Here is a 26,288-nt window from a genome sequence, read left to right on the forward strand (position 1 = left end):
TTCTAAATTGTACAACATGTTAGTTGTATGGGCTAGTGGGGGTATTGCCTTTGTGTACAAGGAAGAATGTTCAAGAGGTGGTGGCATTATTTGGAATAGCTAAATAATGACAAGGACGATGACGCAAAGCTCTTGATATGAATGGCACAATTCTTTATGTATTGGACTAATTTTGAGGTCATAAACACAATATTTGAACAAGCCTACCTAGATTCAAATACCAGTTCTGTCACTTACTAACAATGGGATCCTGAGACATGTTAACTGCTCTCTGCTTCAGTCTCCTTATTGGGAACTTGCAGGTAAAACAGTTCTTCTCTGATGGGATTGTTGCAAAGATTAAGTGAGTTGCTATGTAAAGAAGTCAGAACACAGCAGAGAGCCTGGGACAGGGTAAGGGGTTTAGGCACTTGTCATACTGTTGTCATTATTGGCATTATTATTATTATTATTACTATTTTCTCACACCAGTGATGAATAATTTGAAAATCTGAATACTTCTAAGCAATACTTGGTATTTTTTTGACATTTCTTATTTTATAGGAAAAAGAAATGTTTAAAATATGGATCTGACTAATAAAGAGACTGATGCCAGTATAAGCTTGTTCAACATAGTCAGTTCTTGTTTGATGGATTCTGTGTGTGAGTCCTTTGCCCTCAATGACTGTTAAACAAATATGAAGGTAAATTTTATGTTTGAAGATTTTTCAAGAACAATGTTTCCATGATCATGAGCCTCTTGGAACACTCCATGTGCCAATGGTATTTGCTAAAATATAACTAAGTAGTATGTTCTCTACCAGAAATATCATTTTTAAAATGAAATACTTCTGAAAATAAAAATATTGAACAAAAATATAATTTGCATAAAACAAAGATCATAACATTTCAGTCCTACTCCCAGACTCAGGGGAACTTCCTAAAAAATTGACACAGAATATAAAGAAAACACAAATAACTTAGAAGATAAACTATAAAAGTGGCTGGCGCAATGAAAGTCTTGAAATCACGAAATGCCAAAGGCTAAAGTTTATTACACCCGTTCATGATTGATTTAGTCTGTGTGAGATACCAAATACTCCAAAATTTCATTTCAAAGCTCAAGTATTTGCCCAGCCACCCAGGACAGAGTTTAGAGGAAACTTTGCAGAAGATAAAAAGAGTTAGAACTCACACTCTGTTGCTGTCTCTGACTTTCATTGTTTTCTTTCATTTGACCGTCCTGTTGTTCAAGGACAGGTTGACCTGGAGGCTACTGTTTCCTTCATCTTTGGAATAATGCAGCCAGGCTGGAATCATCCCTCAGGAAGGCATTACCATCCAGCAGGCAGCAGGATGAGGTCCCTATCAATGCTGCAGGTAAAATGAGCACACATAGGTACTGAATTCCTGGTCCCTGCCCTGGTGTACAGGTGGACTCCCAGGAAAATGGTGAAGCCCACCTACAAATCCGGGAGGTGTGCAAAGGTTTCAAGGTCAGTGATGAGGAAAGCAAGTGGGGCTGGCGCAGCATATTGCATCCTGGACGGGGGAGATGGATGATGAACCATCGCCTGGGTGTCAGGACTCCTGGGTTCTCAGCTGTAAGGGGCAGGTGAGAGCCTATCCGTTTTTCATTTTTTCACAAGTTTGAGGATACACATCAAAGAAAGAGCTGGCTCCAGAGATCACGGTTTTCATAAATGGAATGTTTCAAAGCACAAAAGGGGGAAATGTGTTTTGGAAATTCAGAAAGATCACGGGTTTGTTAATTTGATAAGGCGTATTTTATGTTGTTTCTCCTTTCCATTCATTTGCCATTGAAGCAATCCATTTGGATGTGTTTTTGTGCATTCACTTTCAGTTTCCTTCCATTTTACATTCTTTTTACCTTTGATAAATTTATCAGTTAAAACTGAGACACATGGACATTTTCAAGAGTATCATTAATTCTCTCAAGGCTAACAGAACATTTGAGTCGGCATCCAGTCAGGTAGACTGAAGGGTCAAGTCTTTCCAAAGATGGTACATACCTTTCTTCCCCCTTTTTTATTAAACAATAACACAAACAAACCAAACTAATTATAAGGTTTCTTTTTAGATATGATTGGAACTTGAGTTAAAGGACAGTGTTAAGCTAATAAATACCATAGAAATTTTTAATCATCAGAAACTCTATTAATTATTATCTAAAAGCTTTTATTTTAACTCCAATTTTTATTATTTCAAGATTTTTTTTATTTACCAAAAAATAGAATAACACAGTCATGGAATACAAATAAATTGACACCCCTTTGGGCTACAATTGACAATGCGAACTGAACATCTTCAATCATGTATTTACTCTTGAACTCCACAATTTCACTTTGGAGAATGTATGCAGTGCAAACAGTGTCAATGGTATGGTTGTTTGTTGTTTTTCTGCCCAGTAAATGATACCCTCCTTCTGGTACCCATACCCGAAACTCCCTTTGTAGAAGTCACTGTCCTGTGCCGGTCCAGGTGTGCAGGCCCACCCTGGCTCCAGGAGAGGGCTCTGTGTGTTAAGTCCATTCCATCCTCCTGGCCACCAGGACTGGCTCAGGTTGGGCACGTGCCCAGTTGATGCTGTACCAGTCATGCTCAGAACTTGTGTAGGGACAAAACAGACTCTCTTTTTTGCAACATGTAAGCCTTGAATTTTTCAATGCCATCTTGCGGAGAAGGTCTGTTTAAAAGGCAAGCCAACAAGAGAAGACTCAAATTGAACACGTAGACTTAGAATGGAAGCCCCATCCCATTTCCGGTGGGAATACCAGCTCCATGAGGGCAGGAGTTGCTCATGGGTGATTCCCCCGTTACCCAAGCTAGTGGCTGGCAGGTAATGGATGAAAGGACTGGAGAAGAGAGGTTCTTGATGATGACATTCAAGTACCTGGATGCAATCATGTTTAATTTCAGGATTTCCCTGGGTTTTAAAATTATGTGAGTTTTTCTTTTTCTTCTTTTACATAAGACTGTTTGAGCTAGGCTTATACCAATTAAGCATTATTAACTCACAAGAGATAAGTAAGAATTCTCTTGCGTGATGCTCATTGCAGAGTTTTTTCCAACACTTCTATGTTTTAGGCTTCGGTAGCTGAAGAGGACACATGTGGTCAAAATTAATTGATAAATTTAGTAAAACCTTATAGCCAACAAAGTATTATGCAGCCACCAAAAATAATTTAAATTCATTCATTTACTCACTTGACAAATATTTCTGGAGCACGAACACTTTGGTTAGGTCCTGAGAGAGAATAGTGAGGAGGTGTGCCACCTACCCACCACACAGTGGGGATGCGGGGCGACAGTCATGCAAAGACAAACCTCTGCGGAGAGCCCTGCTGCCTCTACAGACCTTATCAGGGACTGTGACACAGAATAAGGAAGAGGAGCCTGCTTTACATGGGGTGCTAAGAGACGGCTGAATTTGGAAGGTTTTTAGTGTAATTAGTCTGAGACCTAAAGGATGAAAAAATCCAGCCAAGGATAGAACAGTGAAAAGGTGTTTCAGGCTGTGACTCTGTGATTTATAGTAAGAAATAACAAATTTGGTCTTCATTCTGATTTGGCACAGAGCTCCTAAAACCCCAGGATTTTCCTAAGCGATGAGAGATACAGGGGTGTCTTTTGTTATGTTAGTGGGTGACTTTTTGGACTGCACCTGAGGACGGGGGCTGGTTGCCAGGGGAGCCACCTGTGGTTAAAGGGTTGGGACTTCCAGTCCTATCCTCTGATTTCTGGGGAGGAAAGGGGCTGGAGGTTGAATCAATCACCAAAAGCCAATGAGTTAAGCAATCATGCCTGGGTAACAAAGGCTCCATAAAAGCCCAAAAGGAGCGTGTTGGGGAGCTTCCTGGTTGGTGAGCACAGGGAGATAAGGAAATTCTATGAATGCTTGTTGTCATAGAAACTTGTCCTAAATGCTTTCCATAGATTTGGTTCATTTAATCTTCATAGCAAGCCTGTGAAGATGTGAGTATCACTTTTGTAGATGGGGAGACAGAGGCACTGAGAGATTAAGAAACATGCTCAACCCAGAAATTCCACTGCAAGAATATACCTGATAGATTTGGAAATACAAGTTCACTCAAAAACTTACTCATGAACATTCATAGCGATGTTGTTCGTAACAGCTAAAAGTGGGAACAACTCAAATGTCCATCAGCTGATGAATGGATAAGTAAAATGTGGTCTAACCATACACAGGAATATTATTTGGCCATAGAGGCAATGAGGTTCTGACACATGCTACACCATGGATGAATCTTGAAAACAACATCACACTAAGTGACAGAAGTCAGACACATAAGTGCAAATTGTTTTCTGATTCCACTTACATGAAGCTCCAGAATAACTAAGTTTATGGGAACAGAAAATAGGTGAGTGGTTGCAGGGGCAGTTGCGAGAGGGATGAGAAGTGAGTGCCGGTGGGCACAGGGTTTCTTTGGGGAGGGATGAAAATGACCTGCCACTAATGGTGATGGTTGCACACCCCTGTGGACATACTGAAAACCATTGAATTGCACACTTCTAGAGGGCGATCTTTATGGTATGTGATTTGTTTCTCAATAAGGCTGTTATTAACAAAACAAACATGTCCAAAGCCACAAGGAGAAGTAGCAGTCCGTGGTTGCCACGGGATCACTGCTCATTCCTCATGATAACTGAAGCGAGGCATGATTTTTACGCTATGTGGGAAAGTAATGCCCTGCTCTGCAGATTAAAGCCACGGTAACCTATGGATGTTTTCAAAATTAATTGAAGCCAGTGCAGCTGTTTGGAGGTCCGCAGAGGATGGTGTTGGTAACATTGGTGTCATGTTAACATTGGAGTCAATGAGCTGATTTCATCGTTTCTCACATAAGCAGGTGTCATGACCTCTCCTTGGAAAACATATTATTTGGGTGGATGAAAATGGACACATTTTGAAATGTGTGCATATGCTGTCCTACATCTCCATACATTGCATGGTTCATGACTGATGGTTTTGGGAGCCTGTGTTCAGGACACAAATAGTCATATATACATATATGATGAAAACATGTGGTCGCAGCTGTGCTAAGGAGGGCAATCAGGTCCGAGGAACCTGATCTTGTTTCCTGGACCTTCCATCAATATGTCTTTGATTTTGGGCAAAGAAATTCTCCTTAGCCTCAGCTTTGTCATTGGTAAAACTGGAATATTCGTAGTACCTAGTTATACCTGGTTACTCAAAATGTAATGGTTTAAAGTGATCGTTTATTATCTCTCTGGGTCTGCATGTCCCCAGGCTCAGCTGCCCACATTCTCAGGTTTTATCACGCAGCTGCGTGCTGCCAGGTGGTGGTCAAGATTGCCCCCGGCTGGCACAGAGGGTGGGGCGTCCACTGTGGCTCACACATGGTGGCCAGTGTTGACCCAACCACCTACACCCATGCTATGTGTACAGGCTGTTTAATTTGGGTCAGATTAACGGCTTGCAGCCTCAGTTTCCCCCTTGGTAAAACAAATAGTCAAAGTAATGAGCTAGTAGGTAGTATGGGCAATACAAGCTGCTCCTCGTAGGGGGAGTTAAATGGAAGGTTCCAGTGTTGTTTGTAGAGCCATGCCGGAACATGGTAAGCACTTAGGATTTAGCTGCTATTGTTTTTATGATGATGACAAGATGATAGATGTAAAGTGCCTCTCCCTGTGCCTTGCGCGTTTCTGTCCTTGAGAACTGTCTTTTCAAAGCTGCAGACACCTTCTCTTCTTCAAACATTTTCATGTGTCCCTTTATATCAGTAATAGTTGAATTAATAGAGGTGCTCAGGGCAGGCAGGAGACAGGCTGAATGGCAGGAGTCCTGGCCTTTTCCAACGGGTGTCACTCTATAAAAACACAGCGTTATTTGTTGAATGTCAAGTAGATTAATAGGCCAGACCTGGGAATACTTGCTTTGTAGCATTATAGCATTTAGATAATTGAATACTGTAATAGCTCAGCATCTTGCTTAAAGTTAAAACATCAGGATTTACATCGTTCTTTGCCGCAGGATTATTTTTCAGCAGCTTTAAAATCCTCACAATAAGACAAGGTCTTGTCTGGACCTTGTACACAGAAGTCTTGAAGCACACCATCTCCTGGCAACAGATGTATTTAGCTAGATTAATATGCACATTATCAAGCAAAGACAGGTAGCTATTTAATGGAGCATGAAATTAGCTCAATCTGTAAAGCTCAGAGTGGATCTGAAGGCTTACCTGTCTGTGCTCAGTCCAGTAACCTGACTTCGGGAAATCTCAAAGGGACTGGAACCTGAGGCTACCGGATGCTCTGCGAGGCAGAACACGCTTTTGAACTTTGCTTTTGTAATTCAGATTACAGATGTGATTACATAATTATCTGGGCAATTAGGTTTTTTCCAAAGCCACACTCCCAAATATCATATTAGCTGGAGAGGTGAATCAAATAACAGAAGCAGTGGGGGACTGTAGGAACTGCTAGGGGGAGGGTATGCGCTCCCACTAGCGATGGTGTGCTCCCCCCAGAGAACAGCTGGCACTCACCTCCGGTCAGCTGTCTCCATGGAGGAACATGGGCCCATGTGGACTAATTTTCCATATTTTAAAAGGAATTAGACGGTGCTATGGTTACATGCAATACTATGATATTAAATGTTGACGATTAATTTGATAAAAAATACGCTGTGTATTTGGCACTCTCCTGCCACTTGGCACAAGACGAATGTCTGGTTTTACTATTTGTCTTCCAGGTTGACACCTGTTTGAAAGGGAAAAGACCCTTCCTTTGCTTCCTACTGCCTCTCCACACACCAGTGTGCTGTCCAGTGCATAAATGAGGCTCAATTTGTATTTATTGAGTACATTGATAAATTAAAAACCACCATGCAAATAGTAAGCATCCTTGGACAAGAAATGCTCTTTATTCTAGGCAAGATAGGTGAGAAATGCCATTTATTTTTAGCTGTGGGTTGTATATAGTTGCTAAGTTCCTTTGATTTCTTCTCATGAAAGAAAGTGAGATGAGTATGCGTGGTCTGTGGGTGGAGTACGATCACGGGAAGGACACATCAGCTTTCAAAGCCCACGCAAGTGGAGGGAGAGCCATTATAGAGTTCACTGTCGTTCTTTGCAATTTCAAGGTTAGAGGAAAAGGGTCATTGGCTTATTTTGGTTTCCATTAACTGAGACATTTGCTAAGAAGCTTTTAAATAAACCTTTAACTTATGCCCCTGGGATGAATGCAGCATGAACTGGAATCTGCACAAAAACAATGTTGAACTAACAAGAATGTCATTAATATCATTAGTGCTAGCCCTCTGTAAATGTCAGCGCTTGAGCTCCATTAGATATAATTTATTCTTTGGCAAATGAGTCAAAGAAAGTGTGAGGCACCCACACCAAAGCCCAGAAGCGGGAGTGAGAGTCTGAGCCTCTCGGGGCATGTGTCCACGAGGCTCTGTGGGGGGCTGGTGGGGTTCGCTGTGCTCTCTGCCGCTGCACCCCTGTCTCTCCCACACAAACCACCTGCAGACCTGGCTCAGCAGGGGGCTGCTGTGGCTGGCATGTCCTGCGGCACATCCCTTGGTGCCCTGTGAGCCCTGTGCCAGGGATACAATGCTCCAGCTCTCCCAGCACCTTCTGTGACACCTGCCAACACGTGAGTGACTTGTGTGCATGTGACCTGACTGGTGGCTTGGGGTTTCCACTCCTGGTCGTTATCTCTGTGGGTCTGATCCTTTGCAGTGTCGCCAGGGAGATGCAGCTGGTGGAGGCCGACTGGGAGATTCAGCCACAGAAATGCTTCTGTTCCCCGCCTCCCTCCCTCCTTGGGGGAAACCCAGGTTCTCATGTCTGACTGCATGTTTCTGGCTGTGTGGCATCAGACTGGCCCCCAGAGCCTCCATTTCCTCACCAAATGTGGGACTATCACATCCACCTTGCGTGGTGGCTTTGAGTTGAAAGGCGGTCAGGCAGGATGACCCAACACTCAAGGGTTCAAGAAGTATTTGCTGGGTGCCTTCTGCACAAAGTAGTGGAAGGTGAAATATGATTTTTTCCAACTCTGTGCATTTGAAGAAGGCCTTTGTGATTTGGGGTCTCTGCTCCATCAGTTCCTGGGAGCAACAGGCCCTGCTTCTTGGTGGCTTTGCCATTACTGGGAAGGGCCAGTGAATGTAGCTCTTTCATCCATACCTCTTGCAAAGCGGGTCATAGAGCCAGCGATGGGTAGTGTGGTATCTTGGTCTTCCTTGAGCTCTTAGGGAAATGATAACTGACTTCATACCAGAAATGTTGATGTCTACTTGTAAAGCAGCTTTTGGCCACTTGGAAATGCTGCTTCCAGGCAGCAGAGGCCTTTCCGAGTGACCTGGTGTTCTGAGGCCATCCTAACAGGGACCGTGGGCTGCCTGGGGGTGGTCGCTAGCCTCTCTGTGACCCAAATGAGTGAGAAGACTCCTTGGTTAGGTGCAGGTCTTCACATGAGCTTTGTGAGAGCACAAGGCCTTCACCATAGAGTGACCACATTGTTAACTAGCAATGATGACCACCTTTTAAGAGGCATCCGTGTGGGGACTGAAGGAGAAGGCTAAAGCAGTGTGCATGGCCATTAGGCGGGTAGAGGTACAGAGCAGCGGTGTCTGCAGTCTGATAATTGGGATCCCAGTCCTCCTTAACCACTTCCCAGCTATACACCCCATTTTCCCATCTGTAAAAAGGGATGTTACATCTAAAGGTCAGGATCAATGGCAATGCAGGATGTGAACCCACTTAGGCAGAGTGAGCCAAGGTAGGCTATTGATCCATAAATGTGGCTTTTGCTTTTTTTCTGGGTAGACATTTACATTTAGATCCTTTGGCATTTGGTATAAAACCTGCGCTCTTCATAAAATCTATCCTCATTTTAACCCTCTGGATACTCTACTGACTTTCTATAGTTCAGCCTGTAAAGGTGAAGCAAAACCCCAAATAAGCCAACTCTGGGGCTCATTAGCTAGTTCAATGCTTTGGTGACAAGAGAGTATTAAATAAGTGGTTTGGTCATATTTAGGTTTCATTTGCATTTGCTATATTAACCCTCCCCCTCAGTGACAGCTGAGAAGTAACTAGTCTATGCAGTTCACTTTGAAAATAGGCAACATTGTCCTTCCCCAGGAGCCCAAACAGAGGAAAGGCCTATTATTTTGGAAGCTTATATCCTTTATAAAAGGAAGTTAGCCTCATATTTCATAATCAACTGTTCCTGACATGGCCAAACACATGCGGTTCTATTTGCAGTAGTTCAGAGATGTCAACAAAGGGGTTAAAATACTCTTGGGTTTGTTCATTCTAAATCAATATTATATCAAAAAAGCAGTTCTCAGGAGATAAAAATCATCAATAAGCACATGAAAAAAAAGAAACCCATTCATCATGGACCAAAGAATCAATAAAAATAAATAAAAGAATAATGAAAAGCTTTTACTTTCAGTCAAGGCAGGTTGGGTAATTCTGGAATAATTTAAAGGTAATTAACCCTCCCCTGGAGAGCAACAAAAAGGAATGAATGCAAATAGCAGCCAATGGCTTTTTAATGAGGAATTCCCAGGCTAGCATCCAGAGTTTTGCAAGATCTGAGGAGGAAGTCCAGGACGCTGGAGCCTTCCTTCTCTGGAGGCCGGCTCCAGAGGAATTGCTCAAACATTGGTGTCTGGGAGGCTCGTTTAACAGGCAGTGTGATAGGGAGAGAAGGGATGGGTTTGGGGGGACTGGGTGGGCATTTGGTGGCCTCTCCACACTGCATTTGGGTCTTCCTCCGAGTAAACGTGAACTTGCTTAGGCATCCTTCACAAAGACTGCAGTTTAAGTCCCATCCTGATTCACAAACTTTCCTTCCTAGGTGGTGTTCAGTAAACACAGATCTGGGCTTAGGTAAAGAGAGACTTCTGCAAAATGATTATTGACCTAAGGGGTGTACTGTGTGACAGCGGAAAAGGGGGACACTTTGACCGTGAGACCAGTGAACCTCTTCAAGCTCAGGAGGAAAAGGGCTTTTCTTTTACAAGGAGGACTCCACAGGCCAAGAAAAATCGGCTGTGGGGGCTGGGATGAGCTGGGGGATTGATCAGACAATTGATCCAGAAATACTTTTCCTGGAGGTCAGACAGCTGTCAGGTGGGGCTGTTCCTTTGTTCTGATGCTCACAGGTGGCCAAGGTTTAGGGGCTTGGAGAAAGGAGAGGAGCCCGATTAACACTTGGTCAAGTCAGGTTCATCAGCTGATGACCTCCTGAACACAGAGCAGGTCAGGGAGAAGCGGGTGGAAAGTGGGTCTAGAGGGGTGGACAGGAACCACCTAACCCAGAAGACAGTTCTTTTCAGGTTCAGCTGTCATAGGCACGCACTCAAGACAAAGGTATAGAAGATATGGCTGATACAGTGGCATCTCTCTTTGCTAAGAATTGTTCATTGGACAAATAAAGCTGTCTCTATTACTCCCATTTTAACTGTGGTGACTTCCCAAAGTTCCTCTAGGATCAGAAATGGTGACATGCTCTCAGGAACGAAGTAGAGGAAAACCGAATCAGCAACTAGTGCTTCTGTTTGTTTCATGCTCTACAAACTGCTGTCATACATTACATCACTGTCAAATCTTCTAATGAGACGGCTTCAGTCAGCCATTTAGAAATGTTTATAAATGAAACTGAAGCCCAGACAGCTTATTTGGTCAAGACCAAGAATCATGTAACTTTCAAATGTTGAGGTAAAATTAGCAAACCATAAAATTAAACATTTCAAAGTAAATAATTCAGTGGCATTCACCATGATATACAACCATCACTTCTATCGAGTGCCAGAACATTCTTATCCCCCCCGATGAAACCCTGTACACATGAAGCACTCACTCGCCATTTTTCCCCAGCCCCTGGGAACCTGGGAGTTTCTATCTCTTTGGATTTGCCTGTTGTGGACATTTCATATTAAATGGAATCCTACACTATGTGGCTTTTTGTGTCTGGCTTCTTTCATTTAGCATCATGTTTGCAAGGTTCATCCACATGGAAGCATGTGTCAGGGTTTCCTTCCTTTCCATGGCTAAATAATACTCCACTGTACAGATATGCATACTTTGTTTATCTATTCATCAGCTGATGAACATCTGGGTTGTTTCCACGTTTTGACTATTGTGAATAATGTTGTCATGACTTTCTGTGTAATTTATACTATGCCCTTTTAGAAAATTCAGAGATGGATTTTTGACAACACAGCATTAGAGTATAAGATCTAGAATTTACTCTCTCCTCTTTTCATTCAGCAATCTGCATGGAGGATCCAGGAGTGGGGGACAGGCTGTGTCCTCGTCACTGGGGACACAGCAGTGAACAAAACAATGATGCCTAGTGAGTCAGACAGGTGGTATGCAGAATATGTCCACAGAAACACATTGCCAGGAGATGAGTGCTTGGGGGAGCTAGGGAAGGGAGGTAAGCAATGTCATGGATTAGGGACTGATGGCCATCTCATACTGACCATTTTCTAGAAGGTTTCTCTGACCAGATGTTTCATTAGAGCCTCATGGAAGTGGACACAAGAGCCACTATGGATACAGGACCATCTCAGGGGAGGAGGGCCTTAGACAAAATCAAATCCAGCTCCACCAAATTGCAGCTGTGTTGCTGAGTGTGGGTAAAATTGTAATATTCCAGAATCTCTTGCCTGGCTTTAGTACATCTACATATGAACAGGAATGGAGAGAAGTAGTTCATTTACATATCAATGCATAATTACCTGGGTGACCCAGGGCTTATCTGAACCTGAGAGGCTGGGGGAGGTCTCCCTTGCTTCTGCTGGAGCAGGATAGAGACAGCCCCTGGACCGCAGTTTGTAAGCAATAAATTGGTTTTCAACTTTATTTCTCCCTTTGACTGATTTTGGTTTTCGAGGTATTTTGCCAGGGGATTTCCTCTCCCTGGAGTTACATCTGGTGGCAGTCGGCAGGACCTCTGAACCTGAAATCTGTCTAAATGAGTGTGACCTTTGGGAGGGCTGCCCCTAGGGATGGTGGGGAGATGACTGGAACACCCCCCTTGTGGATAGTGGGGAGAGCCCAGTGGATGCAGTGGCAGAGGGTGCAGCTTCACCTGTTAGTGTCTCCCCATTTGTGGGGCTTCTAATTTAGGAGCCCTTAGTGGGGAATTGGCCTAGTGTAAAGTACCTCCTAGAGGGGTGGGGCCTTCCCCAGAAATGGGAAAGGGTGGACATACTGGAAGCTGCAGAATTAGTCCTCTGTGAGTTGGAAGACTGCTTGGAGACCCTAGGGGGCCATGCAATGGCTGGCATTGTAGGGTCTCTTTAGTGGAAAATGTTATCCAGGAGAAAGAGAGGATTATCGAGAGGGTTAGTGAGGAGACAAGAGGGACTTAGGCAGGAGAGACAGGCACTTCAGCGTCACTTGGAGGAGCTGAGTGATAACCTATGGGATGCCACTAAGGAAAAGAGACAGTTATTGAAAAGACAGGTCACGCTCCTGGAAGATTCCTTAGCAGCGGCGAGGCAGGAGGCAGCAGGAAAAGCTGTGTTGCAGGAGGCTGTGGGGGAGGGGCAGGAAGGAGTGGTGCCTTCAGCCCCAGAGATGGAGGGGAGTAGGGGGAGGGAAAAGAGGAGGAGGCGGGGCCTGCGCTGATTGTTGCCGAGGCCACCGCCCGAGGTACCAGCCTCTCTTGGATAAGGCCTGCCTGGCTGTAATTAAGGAAATAAAAGCCAAACAACCACAGGCTTCCCAGGGGGAGGAGGAGCCCCCTCCCCAGGTTGTGGCGCACTCCATGCTCTGCTCCTATACCCAGGATGAGCTGGTGGACATGAGCATACGATATAGGTAGAAACCCTCGGAATCTCTGTGTACATGACTTTCATGTCTCTGGGATGTGGGGATAGAAAACATTGTTGTGTCGGGTACTGAGATGAGTAGACTGGCTTCCCTGACGACTCACCTTTCCCTCAGCAGGTTGCAAAATGCCCGTCATGCCTCAGGGAATCAGACACTTCCAGAATGGCTGACAGCTGCCATCAGGATAGTTTGGCCTAATCAGGGTGATTTACCATATTTATCCACTAGCTGAAAACGTATGCAGAGCTCCAACAGGTACTGGGGGAATTGGGTATGAAAAATATCATCTATAATATGAACCCCCAGGGCCCTGATGAGGAGGTTTTCATGGTAGGAATGAGAATTCTGGTGCTGCATACGGCTCCCACATCTCTCTTTGGTTCCCTAGTGAATACTCTTGCCCCCCACATAGGGCAACCCATAGGTGAGGCTACTTGTATTTTAGCCAATCTGGGGGAGGTTGAAACAATAAAGGCCTGTAAGGACGTATGGGCTATGACTGAAAGGAGAGGTGCAAAAGGCCCTGTGAAGGTCTCGAGGACCCAGATGTGGGTTGATTTGATAAACACTGGGCTTATCTAAACCTGAGAGGTTGGGGGGAGGTCTCTTTTGCTTCTGCTGGAGCAGGAACGAGACGGCCCCCAGACAGCAGTCTGTAAGCAATAAATGGGTTTTCAACTTTATTTCTCCCTTTGACTGATTTCGGTTTTAGAGGTATTTTGCCCTGGGATTTCCTCTCCTCGGAGTTACAGTGAGGCTCAGTTTTGTCTTGGATAATGGAGTAAAATACTACCTGCCACAGGATTGTCTCCTTTGGACCATGAGAATGCCAGTAAACTGCTCTGGTTTCCAGCAGTATTTTGTTCCAGTGTGTAAGGATCCGCACTGTGCCATTTAAGAACCTGGCAAGTGCTTTGAGAACTGAATTGGGGGTGGCATTTGCTTCTCTGCACCGCCTTTCTTTTCAGGATCATGATCCCTCAAGTCCTGGATTATTTTGGCAGTTATAAACATAGTTTTTGCCTCTCCATCCATGTGGGGTTGCTAAAAGCTCTGCTGGGTTCTTATGACACTTAATTCTAAATACTCTTGGAACACATGTCTCACAAAACCAAAGCCAGTCTGGCAGATGCTCATCTAGGCAGGGATGCCAGCAGGACAAGTGCAGCCCCAAATTTCTGGAGACCACAAACAGCATTGGAATCCTGTGGGTCCGTTGTTGCAGGGAGAACATTGAACCTTTTGTATTGAGAAGGCCAAGTCTTCCTTTCACTCATAAACCATTTTACCAGATTGTGCCTTAAACTGAGAAGCTGGGAGGTCCAAGTTTAGGTAACAAAAAGCTGCCTTCCCTGCCCAGATGGATATTTATCCAGAGGGTGCAGGGAGTTCTCTGTGGAATGCCCTGGGTGGTGAAAGCTCTGTGAGCGAGACTTTTCGGGAACGATCATCCTGAAAAGTATTGAACAGTAAGAAAGAAAGGTGAATGTGGAAACTGAGTCCAGGGATTCCCTATTATCTGTTATGGGGTCCTTTCACACAATCCGCGAGCTGCTCCCCTTCCCACTGCTGACCTGTGATTCCTCTGGGCCCATCTGCCTCGCTCAGGGCTGCTCAGGGAAGTGATGACCTTTGAGAACGAATCGCCCCCCTCCTGCCAAAGGCCCACCCTGAATGGGAACTAACCCATAGAGTGATGCTTGTAAGACAAGGACTGCATTGGCTAAGGCTGCTCTGACGTGGGAATCCCTTGAAATTGCTTTTAAAATAAAATTTTTCATTTTTTTTTTTTGAGAGGGCATCTCTCATATTTATTGATCAAATGGTTGTTAACAACAATAAAATTCAGTATAAGGGGGTCAATGCTCAATGTACAATCATTAATCCATCTCAAGCCTAATAAAATTTTTCATTTTTTAATTGAGGAAATAGAAAAATCATCCACCACATTCTACTGTGGGAAGGTCTCCACAATAGTTTTAACAATTGTGTCTTAGCCGGTCGGGTTGCTGTAACAAAATATCACAGACCGGGCGGCTTGCCCGCACCACAGGTGTACTGTTCATGTTCCGGATGCTGGAGCTGGAGTGGCCAGAATGGTCGCCTTCTCTCCAGAAGCTGCTTCCCTCAGGCCGCTGTCTCCCAGTTGTGTCCTCAGGTGACAGGAAGGGCCAGGCATCTCTCTGGAGCCCCCGTGAGACATAAACACCACCAAAGTCCCCACCTTCCGATCCCAGCACCTTTGGGGTTAGGTTTTCATCAGATGCATCGGCAGCGGGGCTGGGCAGGGGGACACAAACATTCAGTTCACTGACAACTGCAAACTCTGTGACATTTACAGGAATGAATATATATGTAAAACTGCACTTTTCATTTTCCCTGGTACTGTAGTAATCTTTTTTGAAAAAATTGGTCAATAAATGAATTTTCCAGTGTTCTTGTAGGCTAACTGGTCGTGGATTACTCGATGGAGGGACATATTCAGGACAAGGTCCTTTAATAACCATGTGGCTAATGCTATTTTCTGCTGAAGAGTTGATGAGGCGGGTCGACTTGAGCATTACCCAAACCCTCCCCCCGGGGCTCTGCCTCGCTCCATCTGCTCCTGCTTGTGACCAGTGCTGCCTTCAGTAGGACAGGTGACAGCCAGGTCCAGAGAGACCTATAATAGAAGGGGACAGCTAAAAGATACCACATCTTTTTCGTTCTAGGTGTTTAGGAAAGAAAACTCATGTTGAGTATGTCCTCATGGGCTTAAGCAGGTGAATAAGCCCCTGTTTTGGAGATTCAGATGGTGCATCTGGTCCACACAGAGAACAGGGTACATTTGAGTATAACATCAAAATGAATGCTGGGAAAAGGTTGGAAGGCTGTTTGGCCAGAATGGAGATTTGGGCTGGTGGGACTGAAGTGTTAAATAACTGACTGTATTTAATTATAGAATCACTCATTTTTCCCACCAGAAACCCCAGGGCCCTGTGGCAATGGGGTGGCCTTCATGGGCTTCCTGGAGCCAGAGGGGAAGGCCTCATTTGCATGCACATGACATTTACTTAATACTTTAGGAAAGAAACAATGGAGACAACCACCGTATTTGCAGGGCTTTGTGCCTTCCTTCCTGACCAACCTTCATAGAAATGGCCTGTTACATGGTTTTGGGCTTTTCAGCTAGAAAAGTTGGCTTCCAGGCAACTGGGAAGAGCCTGGGGGCTCCACAACTGCAATAGTGAATGTTTATGAATACTCTTTGAGTCTGAGATACAGTGACTTCATCTCAGTACCGAATTCAAATCGCTGCTGATATTTTGGCACCACCTGCTCTCTGTATTCCAAAATGTCCCCAGGTTAGAATAGTAGAATCTGTTTCTATCGAATTCAAGAAACAACGAGATGAAGGCAGAATGTGACAGAATCAGTAATGTAATTTGTCTGCGAAGCCACTTGTAGAATATCTGGTCCCTTCTGAGCATCACCCATGTGCTCTGTCCCAGAAAGGAGAGACGCTGGGTGGAAAGAGGGATGGTGAATGGCAGAAATGGGGACACGTGTGTACTTTCCCTGGACACTCAAGCCTCTCCCACCCCTTGCCTGTCTAGGTAAATTCAAGACCTCTTCTCTGTATCTGCTCAGGGAAGTTCAAGAGTAGCAGAAGGGATTCTGACTTGTGGGTGCAGTGAGGTCAGGCCCATTGTGGCACCTCTGGGTCTCAGTTTCCTCACCTCTGGGATGGAAGGTATTAGATGGTCTCTAGGGGACTTTCAGTATTAAAACCAAACACCAACAAGCCTTGGTTTCAACGTGCACCCTCTAGGGCCCACCTGATTGCAGACTCCACAGCTTCTCAGTAAGAAAAGTATGTCTGGGTGGGGACCACGATTGGAGAGGCTGTAGGGGATGCATAGGTCAAGTTATTGATGGAGGGATTCACTCAGCAGGGTGTCCTTAATAGGCTCAGGTCAGAGCCAGCAGCAGGTGTGGTGGTGTGGGGCTTCCGGTGACGGGTTCCAGGTTCAGCAATACCTCTGGACCGGGGATGTGAACCCAGAGCACTCTGGTGTGTGCATGTGCTGGGGCAGGATCGCTTGGTTTTATAAGTCTGGGGATGCAAGTCACATTGTGTTTTATGTAAAGGGAACTCCGTAGAATCTGGATTGATGAAGGGCCACTTGGGAGATAACGTCGTTTGGGAATGAGTTACAGTGGGTCATCTCAGAAGCTGCCAAGCTGTTCTTTACCTATTCCTAGTACTTTGGAAATGTATAGACAAAACACCTTTGTCAGTGGCACATTGCTGCTGTATTTCACATATACTTCTATTGCAGCATTTATTACATGGCCTTAGAGACATTTGTTTTCTCTCCAGGAGACTGTTCACTCCTTGAGGGTAGGGACAATGCTTTGTTTTAGATTTTTGTGTTCAGCATTAGGCACAATAATTGGCACACACTTTATAAATGCTCATTGACTTGGATTTCCAAGATGCTTCCTGGTATTCTTGTAGACACCTCAATTAACACAGACAATTCTCTCCACTGGTTTAAAAAAGCAGAGAAGATAGTATGCTGGGAACTTTGAAGGATGCAGAGCTAAGTAAATCATGACTCTGTCCCCCCAGAATTTATAGTCCATAGATGAGACAGACCTGTGCAACATTACCTATCATGATTGCAAACTGTGGTGAGTATTATAGTGTCAGGTATTGATCACAATTGCAAAATTGACTTTAATAGGATAAATAAATGTGGAGCTATTTTTCTCCTCTATCAAGAAGTCTAGAGATTGCTGGCTTTACTTCAGCAGCTCAATATAATCTAGGTGAATGCTTTTTTCATTCTTTTGAGGTTTTCCTCATAGTTGCAGGAGGCTGCTGAAGCTCCAGCTATCACATTCTCGTCCAGGAAAGAAGAATGTAAAAGGAGTAATGACAATCACATCTCCCCTTTTATTAGGACAGAAAAATAACTTTTAAAGAACTTGCACCCATCCAGAAAAGTATAATAGGGTCTCATGGGGGGTAGAATGGGATCAAAGGGTCACCTCCAGCTGCAAGAGGGAACAGGACAATGGAAAAAAAAAAAGCTCATCATGTGAGATAGGGATACTGATGTCCTGGAGAACATATGGGATCTGTAAAGGCAATAAAAAATATTAGGTGAGGGATATCAGAGAGGAAATTCAGAATGCCTACCATATCTGATATACAATGTGTTATAAAGTCTTTATAAGGGAAGAAGGAGTTGATTTCATTTGTGTACGATTACTTGGCAAAATTTCATTTGTGTACAATCACTGGCAAGGGATCCTTGCTCTTTCTACACAATGGATTTTATAACTTCACTGTAGTTTGTTGGTTTTGACCTGTATCAGTTTCGTATTGCTGCTGTAACAAATCACCACATATTTAATGGCTTAACATAGTGTAACTTAATTATCTTACAATTACCAACATCAGAAGTCCTCCACATATTCCATTGAGCTAAAATCAAAGTGTCTGTGGGGCTGTGCTTCTTTCTGGATATTACAGGGGAAAACCCATTTCCCTGCCTTTTCCAGCTTCTAGAGGCTGCCTGCGTTCCTCGGCTCCCTGCCCCCACCATCTCTGGGGGCAGAGTGATGCCCAGCTAGGCCTTTCGCCGGTGCTCTCTCTCCTGTTCTTCCTCTTCTGCCTCCTTTAAATCAGGCTTTGGAAATGAAAATACCTGCCAGGTACGTGAGGAGAAGGAGGCCGGACATCAGCAGCAAGAGCACAGCGGCCTGCGCCTCCCTTACTGGTCATCCTGTAGATATGTGGCCCTTGTATGAACAGATATTCTGATTTTTCAAGAGATGCCGGAAATCTAGAATTTGTTTTAAACTCTCCCTGTTTCTGTATGTTGGCAACTAGTGCAATTTAGTTTTCAACATTGTGCAGGCCAATATTGAAAGAAGGAAAGAAAGTTCAGAACAGATTTTTGAGAACCAAGGTAGCCTGCAGACATCAGGCTAAAACTTCCAGCCTTGAACTGGGTTTGGGATTTGAGCTGCATGGGCTTTTTTCAGATAGTCTGTACACAGTGCCCTCGGCCTGCTGGGCCCGGGGCTGTGGGCACTGAATGTTTTTAGCAATCGTCCAAGTCAGGGCTGGAGGGACCATCTCCTACTACTTAAGACTCAGACTTCACGTCTGAGCCTAGAGGCACAGAAGAGTAAACTTGCATTAACGGATCAGAAGGCAGAGCACGAAGCCCCCAGCATATTAAGGGCATTATCAGTCCAATGCGATGGATGTCTTTCCTCCTTCCACTAATGTCTCAGCTGGGGAGGAACTTAAACCTCAGCTTTGAATTACAAATGTAGGAGGGAAACCAAAGACAGGGGAAAGTAAGCATAAACCTTTCTCCAGAGAAAGGCGGGAGCCGTGATCCAGTAATGATGTGTGGACTTCTTTCCCAGTAAGCTAGTGAGAGTTATATGTGCAAGCAGTCCATGAGTTCACAAGATGTTTTGGGTTAAGAGATCAGGATCATTTTAATGTTTCATGCACTGTCTTGTAATCCTAAATAGACTCATGAAGTCTGTTTAGCAACATAATGAAAAGGAAACCAATTTCTACTTGAAGATGCATTGATTTTCTTGAAGATACACTTGCAGAAATGAAGCAAGTTTTTCTTCGCCTGCAGGAACCAGTAGGACTTGCCAGTTCCAAATGCTAACATGTTCCAAGGAAGCGGGGACTCTTTCTGAGAGGAGGGACTGAGCCAAAGGTGCAGGGTCTTTATAGTGGGCAAAAATCATGAACCAATACCCACGAGGATCATTTGCATCAAGGCAATATACTTGTGTTGTATTTGAAGCAAGTGACATGCTTTTTCTTTGCCAGGTAATGACGTTCTTAGTTTTGCATATATTTCTTGATGGTGGCTAAAAAAAAAATTAGCTCTCCAATTGTAAACTTTACAAGGACAGACATTAGGTCTGTTTATAGGTCAGTGTCCACCCATAGCCCAGCACAGCATCTGGCACATAAGAAGGCTCAAACACATTTTTGGTTGTCGTTTTACACCAGAGGTTTGCAACCTTTTTCTGTAAAGGAGCAGCTTGTAAACATTTTAGCCGTTCAGTCCCTTTGCAATCACTCTTCTCTGTCCTTGCAGAATGGAAGCAGCCATGCGCAATAGTGAATGAACCAGTGTGGTTGTGCTTCAGTGAAACTTTATGTACAAAAGCAGGCAGCAAATTAGATTTTGGTGGTGAGCCAAGGTTTTCTGTTTTACACCATAAAGTTTAGGGTATTTGGCACCTGGAACATTACAAGATGATTAGAGATAATAGGTAATTGGCATGTTACCAAATTATTATTTTTAAATAACTTATGTGCTAATAGGTTGTGAATTTCGAAAGGGCAGGTAGTATTTCGGTTTTATAAACCATTGTCTAGCTGTGTCCTAGCAGAGGGCCAGGCACAGAATGCTCAGACACGTAGCTTGTTCCTGCACATCCTTGTAATTTGTATTCTAAATCTCAAGGCTTAAGAATTGCTAAATATCTTGGGCTTTGTAAAATTGGTGGGGCAAAGCAAAATGATCGTAAACTTAGACATCAGTGACATGGTCCTGGTCCTTCTGCCACAGACCTTGCATAAATCACACTCGCTGTCTGTGCTGAAAACTTGCCATTAAAAATGAAGCTTTTAAGACCAGATCAACTTCTCTAGAGCTGCACCCATACAGCCTGTAGCAGTCCAGAGTGATTTTCAGCAGCACCAGACACAGCAGTAAGTTACATCAAATCAGGTATTCTAGTTTCAATCTTCGGCCATCCTTTCAGTTACATAAAGAGGAGGGTTTATTTGGTGCAGGTAAGTTTGTAACACTTTTCAGAGACAAGCCAAACTCAGGATCAGGATCTTCAGCCAAAAAGAGAAGCTGGGTTTTATAGCATTTTATAAGATTAATTTCATTGTATTTATATTTTCATAGTCATTTCCCAGTCATGGGGAGTAATCCTGGATTTCTGTTCCCAGTGCAATGTGATGTTCTTGTTTTAAAAAGTAGGTGAAAGACCAAGTTTTAGATGTGAAACATTTTAAATTCCAGCCTCATGCTCTCATTCGCATAGCCTTCTAAGGAACTGCTTTTAGAAATAACGTGAGGTGGGTTTTTTTCTCATTTCTCTTATATGACTAAGATGGCTATATTCCTTGCAGGAAGAAAAATACTGACAGCATCGCTTGGGAATCCAAGTCCCAACCCCATGGGACTTGCTGGCTTCTGAAGCTTGCCTCTCCTATTATGCCTGATGTCCTCTTGAGTGACCTTAATGACCTTGGAAACAGGGGAAGTCTCTGCCTGCTGTTGGTTAAGAAGGAAGAAATTGATAGGCGCATCGTCACTGAGCATCTAACAAAAATAGAATGCATGTTAAAGAAGCTTACATTTAAGACAAGTTTGACCAAAATCGAATTGAATAGCATCAATCCAGAACCAAAGAGAAAACACTTATAAGACCCTTTCTGTTTGAATTATGAACTCTTCTTTATGTCAAGCCCTGGGGTCTTTCCTAGAATATATAGATTGAATTACCACTCACCAGAAAGAAATTTAGACTACACCTACATATGAGTACTTTAAACTCCCAACATCTTATAGGCGGTATAAGTTACTGGAGTGATTCATGTTCAAAAACTCCAAGAGTTAGGTTTTAAAAATTTCCTCTTTGTTACAAATAGGGTTCAATAATAAAGAGCTTTTTGTCATAGCTCCTGAAATTGTTAAGTCAGTGTTCTTTGTGCTTCCATAAATTAATGCGTTTAAAACAAACTAGAATATTTATAGCATTTGTACCAGATAGTTTCAGGAAATGAAGTGGTAAAAACAGTGAAAAATCATAAGAAAATCATTTTTATCTTTCTCAGATATTAATATTTGTTCAGGCATGAGATGCATTTTGTAGAAAACATGTCAGTTCACAGATTTGAAAGGCAAATGTCAATCAAGCTCTCTACTATACACACACACACACACAGGGTCTTTCCCTCTGAATATTCCATTTTGGTGGGAAAATGAAAGAGGATGGAGGTTCTCTGGCTCAATTCTCTATCATCGGTGGATTTGTCATTAAGAAATACATTGATCATTGATAGACTAAGGGAGCCACAATGTTGGATATCTGATGGCTAGAAACTTCCAAAATTAGAGAAAGACAAATAGGACTGCCACTTGAAATGACACATAAATGGTAATAGGATGCCGGGAGGACAGGTGTGGGTGAAGTGGGCTTATTAGAAACTTTGCCAAGTAGCAGGGTGAACTGGGGAACCTGCATTCCGTCTGACAGAGAGCAGCAAGGCTGAACCCTGAATGTTTCCATGTCCAAGTGAGGGCTTGGTGTTGCCAGAAACAAAGTGTGAGATGTATAAGGCACACGTGTGAACGACATCACTCCCATAAGCTGAGTTTTTGACTTCAGTCCCTAAGAACCAATGAATAATCAGAGACATCAGGGAAAAGGACAGGATGTGAGTGGGAGTTAAATCAAAAAGAAAAATAGTTGGAAACTCATTTTTCAATTTATCTTTTTTTTTCTGAGAATTCAATCTAACAGCTGAAATGAGGGCCAGATTGAAGCTTAAGAGAAAAGATGATGAAGGATTAGATGTTATCCATTCCTCTAAAAAAATTTCTACTAGCGTATAATGCAATTTTTTCTCAGTTATGGACCATCATTTTATTTAAAGGCTTTACTTCTGATTTTCTTCCCCTCTGTCCTTCCACAGACTCAAACCAGAAACTATAAGAACTAAGTTCAATTCCTAGCTCCACCGTGTACAAGCTATGTTGGATCAGGCACATTACCTGAGATTCCTTTTTATGAGTGAGGATGATAACCATTTTTACATGTTTGAATAACTTCAAATGAAGAAATACAATCTCAACTCAAATTGTCTTAAACAAAAAAGGAATTTTTTCTTATTCGACATCAGAAAATCCAGTGTACAAAGGCTACAGAAGCTCTGTAGTATCCTCAAGGAGCCAGGCTCTTTCCATCTTTCTGGTCTACCATCGCAGGCATCTCCTTCATCCTCTAGCAGGTCGCAGAACCACTGTAGCGTGTCAGTTGTTGCATTTAGACATAACATCTACTGAAACCAGAGAAACAGATTCTTTCTGATGGCTCTTTATTAGATTAATAAATTTTTTTTTTCCCCACCAAGGATGTCCTAGCAGAACTTCTTCTTGGCAAATACCAAGTCACATATCCATGGAGGAACCAATCAATGCTGGTGAGAACCAATTCCCATTAGGCCAATTAGACCCACCCCTGGCACTGGAATAGGATGCGTCTGTCCCAAGGCTCATGGCTCTGTGTACGAGTTGATATCTGAACAAAACTGGGATGCTATTGGGAGCGAGAGAGGTGCTGGTTGCTGAGTAGATTTACCAGCAAAGTTGACTACATGGACCTATTTCACTGTTGTCACTGTAAAGTGCTCTGCACACACATGCTAGGATTATTAGGATGGGCTTGGCAATCTGTAGGTGAAAACCCCAAATTAATCCTGGTAGGCCATGCAGTCTATAGGGTAGTTTGGTCTACACTCCTGGTTTCATTAAGCTTGTTGTAATTTAGCAATTCCAATTAGAACTTCAATATAGGGTCATATAGTGTTAGAGCTAAACATCTTGGAGAATAATTCTCTCAAACACTGCTCTACAAAGGCCCTCATCTTGAGAGGAGAGGGCAGGCTAGGTGCAGGACAAGCTGAATTCATGGAATTCTGTTGCATGATTGCCTGTCAGCCACTGAGAATTTTCCCCATGCAGATCACTGGGCAACATCACAGACATTTCCCTTCCTTCTTTGTTTATAACTTGTCTTTTTGATCAAGATGAAAATGAGCATGAAAATGAGGGCATGTGTCATGGAAAATAATTTGTAACACTAAGTGATATTTCTCTTCAGTATTTCCTTTCATTTCTGACCCTCTTCACATTTGGGTATTGAAGCTCTGGAAATTGATTGCTTTGGAGAAGGGATGTTAAGTCAGAAAAAAGGCCTTTGAAACTCAAAATCCTGAACCCTGATACTACTTACAACCAAGATAAAGTAAGAGGGGAAATATTTACTTCCTCTCCTGACACAACCCTCACCTCCAAGATAAATGAAGTGATGGTTTTCAAGGTACTGAACATCAGGCAGTTTTGAGCAGTAATTTGTGAGATGCAAGAAATAAATGACATGAGCTCTATGTTTCCCCTGGCTTAATGCTTGCAGAGATTCGGGACTGAGGTGCAGAGAGGGATAACCAATGCAGTGCAGGGCATTCTTCAGGAGACGGAGCTGGGAGGTCATGGCAGCCACTTTGTAGTGCAGAGTACCAGCATGCTGAGCACTACACAGAGAAATCTGGAGATCTCCAGAGGGTGCATACAGTGCATACAGCTGATTACCAAGTGTATGTGTGTGTGTGAGTGTGTGTGTGTAGAGAAAACTTCCCAACTCTTTTTATGAGGCCAGGATCACTCTGATACCAAAATATTACAATGAGAGAACATAACAGAATAAATATTCCTCATGAAATAGATGCAAAAATTCAGCAAATAGAATTCAATGATAAAGAAAAAGGAAAAATGTGTCATGATAAAGTGGGGCCTTCCCAGGAATGCAAGGTTAGTTTGACACAGGAAAATAAGTCTATGCATTTCAACAAATGAGGAAGCTAAAAAGGAAGACAATGATCATCTCCATCAATGCACAGCAAGGATTTGACAAAATGGAACATCTGGATCTAATCAAACCTCTCAGCAAACTAAGTATGTCTTCAACTTGATAGGCAGCATCTATGATGATCTACATATGATAGTAGTTATACTAACAGCTAATTGCTCATACCATTCATTTATGATGATCCACTCAGCTCATACTAAATGATAAAAATCCAAGTTTTCCCCCTAAGATCAGGGACAAGAGCTGTATTGGGGGACCCCAAGCCCACCCCTTGGTTTCATGATTTACTAGGAGGACTCCCAGGACTCAGCATAATCATACTTATGGCTGTGACTTATTTCAGGAAAAATATATAAAGCAAAATCAGCAATGGGAGAAGATATGTAGAAGTATTTGGAGGAAACTGGGCTCCAGCTTGCAGCATTCTCACCCAGTGGAGTCCACAAGACACACTCAGCTCCTCCAGTAGCAATTGGAGGCAACACATATGAAGTGTCATCTATCAGAGAAGCTTGCTAGAGACCCAGCACCCAGGGTGTTTACTGGGGGCTGCTCATATAGGCACCCTCTGTCTGGCAGGTACCAAAATTCCAGACTCTTAGAAGGAAAGGTGTTTGGCATAAGCCATATTGTTTGCATGGTTTAGGCACAAGGAACTACCTTTACCAGATGCTAGCCAAGGGCTTCTAAGGGGCATGGTGTCAGGCCTAGCATGTCTTTTTTACACAAGAGAGAACACTTGTCTGAACTTTACACCACCTTAGAGAGATAAAAAAGATGTTGGTGAGTATCTACACAGCAGCTACCATAGAAGTTATATGATGGCCAGACCTGGTCTGTAGCTTATCAGCATAAGATTGAACTGCTTTCTAAGGCTGTTTACTAAGAATGGCAAAGAAATGCTCTGAATGTTAAAAAGTTTGTTTTAATTGTTCTGAGGTCTGCTGATCTATAATATTGAGATCCTAAGTTTTGTGAAAGACAGTGCTTTTGCAAAGGTGACTCTGTGGGAAGCGAGCCTGGCATGCTGGTGCATAAACCAGGAAGTAATAATTACCCACTCTGCATCGCCCTAACCAGACCCCAACCTTCCCCACTACGTAAATGACCTGCCTTCAGCCAGCAAGCAGAAGCCTCCTGTGTCCTGGATTTTCCTGTTCACCACCCTGTGTATGAACCCCGTGACTCTGACAGATGCATTCCTAAAGAGCAGAGCAAATTAGTACGTCCCCACCACACTCTCTACACACAGAGAAAACATCCTGCTTCATCTGCAAGTGTCCACCTCACTGTCAGCTCACGAGGGTCTTGTAGGCACAGGGATGCAAAAAGATTAAGGAGAACCTTTCCAGTGAGACTGGGGCAGATGGGCTCAAGTGTGAAACTCCCTTAATGAGCCTTTTGCACAGTGTGATACACTGGAAATAATAAAGTCAAAAACACTAGATTCATTATGAAAGTTTTTCTTAACTAGAGGGAAATTTTCTTAACTATACTGTGGTATAGTTCCCTCAGTCAAGTGTAGGCAGTGTGCAGTGAGTGCTGTAAGATGCTGCCTAACACACTGTCCTCCCCAGCAGGTAATTCTGTGCATCATAAACCATCTTTGTACGACCTCACTGACTTCTTTCCAGCTCTTTCTCCTACTGAGGTCGCTGGGATGCACTGGTGCAGAAGGATATTCAAAACATTGCATTTGGCAGGTGACTGCACTGTTCAAAAGAAATCTCT

Source organism: Manis javanica, chromosome 15, assembly GCF_040802235.1.
Source record: "Manis javanica isolate MJ-LG chromosome 15, MJ_LKY, whole genome shotgun sequence".
NCBI lineage: Eukaryota > Metazoa > Chordata > Mammalia > Pholidota > Manidae > Manis > Manis javanica.